A 5551-nucleotide genomic window follows, 5' to 3' on the forward strand; every position below is an offset into this window, starting at 1 on the left:
GGGGGGGGTGGGTGGGTCCGGTAACCTCCCGGTTCCTTGATAAATATACGAAACGTCCCGAAACCATTTTGGTGTCCGAATACCTTTGTCCAATATATCAATCTTTATGTCTCAACCATTTCAAGACTCCTCGTCACGTCCGTGTTCTCGTCCGGGACTCCGAACAAATTTCGGTCATAAAAAACATATAACTCTTAATACAAATCGTCATCGGACGTTAAGCGTGCGGACCCTACGGGTTCAAGAACTATGCAGACATGATCGAGACACATTTCCGATCAATAACCAATAGCGGAACCTGGATACTCATATTGGCTCCTACATATTCTATGAAGATCTTTAGCGGTCAAACCGCACAACAACATACGTTGTTTCCTTTGTCATCGGTATGTTACTTGCCCGAGATTCGATCGTCGTTATCATCATACCTAGTTCAATCTCGTTACCGGCAAGTCTCTTTGCTCGTTCCGTATTGCTTTATCCCACAACTAACTCATTAGTCACATTGCTTGCAAGGCTTATAGTGATGAACATTACCGAGAGGGCCCAGAGATACCTCTCCGATACACGGAGTGACAAATCCTATTCTTGATCTAGGCCAACCCAACAAACACCTTCAGAGACACCTGTAGAGCATCTTTATAATCACACAGTTACGTTGTCACGTTTGATAGCACACAAGGTGTTCCTCCGGTATTCGGGAGTTGCATAATCTTATAGTCAAAGGAACATGTATAAGTCATGAAGAGAGCAGTAGCAATAAAACTATAACGATCATAATGCTAAGCTAATGGATGGGTCTTGTCCATCACATCATTCTCTAATGATGTGATCCCGTTCATCAAATGACAACACATGTCTATGGTTAGGAAACATAACCATCTTTGATTAACGAGCTAGTCAAGTAGAGGCATACCAGGGACACTATGTTTTGTCTATGTATTCACACATATACTAAGTTTCCGGTCAATACAGTTCTAGCATGAATAATCACTAGTAGAAAAAGGTCCTTTCATCCTGGTTCGTAAGGGCCTTTAGTCCCGGTTCTGGAACCGGGACTAATAGGTCGTTACTAATGCCCTTGACCTTTAGTCCCAGTTCTAACACGAACCGGCACAGATGGGCCTCCACGTGGCCGGTGCGGCGAGCCCAGGTAGGAGGCCCTTTGGTCCCGGTTGGTGGCACCAACCGGGACCAATAGGCATCCACGCGTCAGCATTTCAGGTGCTGGGGTTTTTCTTTTTTTAAAGGGGGTGTTTAGGGGGTTTTGGGGGGTTAATTTAGGTTATTCATATATTGTGTTAGCTAGCTAACTAATACATAGAAGTGTCCTCTCTTATCTCCATGCTTGGTCGACGCTACGTACTATACGTATAGAGAGGACTAGACACGCTAGCTAGTAAGAAAATGAAGGAAACAGAAGATCGTCATGAACATATGCATACAGAGAGAAGTGATATCAACCACCTCTCCTTCTCTGAGAGATTGGTCGAATAACAAGTTCTCGTATATCTATCCGACGCTACTGGCTACATATATACAATATAAGTATCTCTTACCATATAATCTCCTAATTAAAAACGAACTAATCAGGGTCCACATGGTATTCTCCGTCTTTAGCGATCACGTGGTCAAGAAAGAATGCCGCCAATTCCTCTTGAATTCCTCGCATACGATCTGGTGGTAGGAGTTCATCCCGCATCCGAAATATCTAATTTGAAGAAGGTCAATACATATATATTAATAAATGAAAGTGAACACAAATGATGGTAATAAAATAAAATTGTGAATATTATTATTTACGCACTTCATATTGTTTGTCGGAGTAGCCCCGCTCATAGGTCATGTGGCGGATGGACTCGCAAATGTAGTATCCACAGTAATTATTCCCTTGCTCCTGCCACAACCACTTTACAAGAAATAGAGGTCAATCAAACTGATAACTAGCAAGCATGCTAAATGGTATTGATGAAACTAGCGCTTGAATCACTAGGAGATGTGTGGAACATATATGCTACTATAGTACTTACTTTTGGGTGTCTAAATTGCAGCTTCTTCGGCAGTCCCGGAGTTTTTGAGGTGAATTTATTCCAAACCCTGCCAGACAAAGAAAACAATTACTTGACATCAGGAAATGAACAAATTGAAGTTGCCGATATGGTGCGATAATGATCGATATAACTTACTTCTCTAGAATTGCAGTCATGTCCGCATACTCCTTAGGATCTTTTCGTCTCGAGTCTAAGACGGTTACTAGTCCCTGCTCAAGCTTAATCTCTAGGAGAATATAGTGGAAGCTGCGCACGCATGCATAACTCATCAATTACATTACTATATCCTTGACTAATAAGGGAAACCGAATATGCACAATACAGTAACACTCACTTGAATTCGTAAGGGAAGAGTATTATAGCTTTGTTTTGATTTAATACAAAAGATTGTAGCAGCTTGGCCTTGGTATCTTTGGCCTGAAATTTAACCATATATGCATCTATCAGATTTGTGTTAATGAACCCAATATCACCGATTTGTCTTTTCTTCAATTCGGCGATCTTCAATCTGAATAATATAGTGAGGATAATTAAAAATACATGCAATGAAAAAGCTGACCTATATAGAGAGACTTAATGACAAAAGTAGTACTACTTATAGGCAGTAGTAAGTGATCATTAACTTATCGAGGGCCTTTAGACTGAAAAACTCGAAGAACTCCTCAAATGGAACATTCAACAGTTCAATTCCAACGAGGTCATGCTCCTCTCTAACTCTCAGCATCAAAATATTACTACCCTCAGACTCTCTGCAGGTTTTCATATACCAATCATGGAATCTTCGCATCATCGTTGTTAGAGATCTTTCATCTTTGACGAGAGGCTTCCCGTACACGTATTTGTGTTCGTCCACCTCCAAGAAATCAAAATGTGCATCGTTATAACCGGGCACCATTGTCCCGCCCGGATGATTCACGATGACGCTAGACACCTAGAGATAGGGCAACGATTGGTTCGCTTGTTCGCCGAGCTGGGCAACTTTTTTCCCAGCTCGTCGTTCTGCTAACCTTTGACCACTGACAGTACTTCCTGACCGCTCCACTTTGATAAATGACTTTGTAAGAATGCGCTCATAGTTGTCTTTCACCGGAGACTTTGGTGGTTTCTTCAGGGCAACGAGAGTACGCTTCGCTTTTACCGGATCTATCTTGTCCTCCGGAGGTGGATTTTTCTTTGCTTTCACACCTTCAAAGAAGTTGGTCACTTCGGCTTGCACGATCTTCGCGTTTTCCTCCTGGCTCCTCTCATATGGTAACTTCTCTGGAGTCTTCAGAGAAGGACCGTATCTGTATTGCCTACCTCTGGCTGTACTGCTAGACGCCGGAGCAGACGGAGCGGCTATGGCTGTCTTTCCTTTCTTACGAGTCGGAGGAGAAGGACGACGCGCCAGAGTAGCCGGAGCGGCGGCGGGTCTCTTCCGCCCTTGTTGATGAGGCGGAGAAAGAGGAGGTTGGCTGCTCGGGCGCGCTGGAGCGGGCGGAGAAGGAGGCGGGGTGCCGCCACGCGCCGGAGAAGGAGGCCGAGTGCCCTGATCACTCGTCGGAGGAGGCGGAGGAGGAGGTGGAGTGCCCTGACTCGCCGAAGGAGGAGGAGGAGGCGAAGGCGTCCAGTTCGGAAGGTTGATGAGCTCCTTCCGCCATAGGCATGGAGTCTTCAGAGAAGAACCCAGCCGAATCTCCCCTTCACCCGTAGGGTGGTCAAGCTCAAGGTCCTCAAATCCGTCTGTTATTTGATCCACCATCACCCTAGCATATCCTTCTGGAATAGACCGGCCGTGGTAGGTTGTGTCAGGTCCAGTAGGTAAAACAGGGCCAACAGCCACCTTCACTTTCAATGTCATCCATCGCGCCATAAGGTGACAATGTTGAGACTCCATGATAGCATCCACGGGGTGGCTAGCAGGAGCCACGAAGACATGCTCCAGCTGTTGAGTCTGCTTGGTGGAAGCCACACTGCTTCTACGCTGAGATGGCGGGGTAGCTTCAAGGGAAGCTTCGGCAGGTCGTTTGCTGCGATCTGCTTCTTGTTCCTCTAGCCCTTATACCCTTTCGTGCAGCGTCTGCAGTTGACTATGCTCCACTTTCTTCCTCCTTTCCTGGCTTTTGTAACCCCCTGCGTCCGGAAACCCAGCCTTCCACGGAACGGAGCCTGGCGTGCCTCGTGTCCATCCAGGGTGCTCAAGATTCTCGAGGGCCATTGTGAGCTCGTCCTTCTCTCTATCTAGAACGAACGTCCCTTGCTACGCTTTCTCGATATACTCCTTAAGCCTCGTGATGGGTATTCACAGTTGCTCTTCCGTCCAAACGCACTTCCCTGATATAGGGTCCAAGGTTCTGCCAACCCTGAAGAACCAAGTCCGGTAATGGGCTGGCCAGTTCAATGTCTCTGGTTCGACCCCTTTAGCAATCAGGTCATTCTCAGCCTTGTCCCACAAAGGTCGGGCTTTGTGGTAGCCACCTGACCCCGTGCGATGGTGATGCTTCTTCTTCGCAGCATTTTTCTTGTTTGTCGCTGACATCTTCTTACTCTTTTCCGATGTCTTGTGGGCCACAAATGCGGGCCACTGATCTCTGATCTTCTCATACTTTCTGGTGAATTCTGGTGTAATTTCTTTGTCGACAAACTCTGTTTTCAGCTCATTCTTCCACCTCCTGAATAGTTCTGCCATCTTCTTAAGAGCATGAGACTTTATCAATTGCTCTTTAACTGGCTTCTCCGGATCCTCCTCTAGCGGTAGGGTGAAATTTTCCTTAAGCGTTGTCCAAAGATCTTCTTTCTGCATATCGGAGACATAAGACACCTGAGGGTCTTCTTTCTTAGGCTTTAATCATTGGTGGATACTGATCGGGATCTTGTCCCTAACAAGAACCCCACACTGAGCACGAAATGTATCCCTTGTCCGGGTGGGTTCAATCAGCTTGCCATCGCGTGTGATTGCTGTAATCTCAAACCTTTCATCTGAGCGCAACTTTTTCTTCGGGCCTCGTTTCTTTACCAAAGTTGAGCTCGATCCGGAGGGCTAGAGAAAAGAAGAAAGACGAGAGTTAATTAATATGTGTACATATGAAAACAATGAATGCATCAATTAGCTAGTCAGCACGGGCTTAACTAATATATATATACTTGGTCGGACTCGGTTCGGTCACCGGAGCCGTCATCACGGTCTCCTTCTTGTACCTCCATTGGATCACCGGAGCCATCATAATCATAGCCCTCTTCTTGTACCGACATTAATGGGTCACCGGAGCCATCATAATCTTAGCTTTCTTCACTACCCCGTCCTTCCAAACCATCAGTGTCGTTGAGAAATGACGCAACGACATCACTTCCTTTTGCGATTATGTCCCCCAACATCGCTTCTGTTGCTTTGTCTCAGGGGTGCTCAATAGTTTCTGCAAATATTTACAACATGTCAATTATTATTCAAACATGACAGATGGATATATATTAGTGGCAAACATAGAACAAGCTAGCTAATCACAATAAGGAATCATATTAGT

The sequence above is a fragment of the Triticum dicoccoides genome, chromosome 5B (assembly GCF_002162155.2).
Source record: "Triticum dicoccoides isolate Atlit2015 ecotype Zavitan chromosome 5B, WEW_v2.0, whole genome shotgun sequence".
NCBI lineage: Eukaryota > Viridiplantae > Streptophyta > Magnoliopsida > Poales > Poaceae > Triticum > Triticum dicoccoides.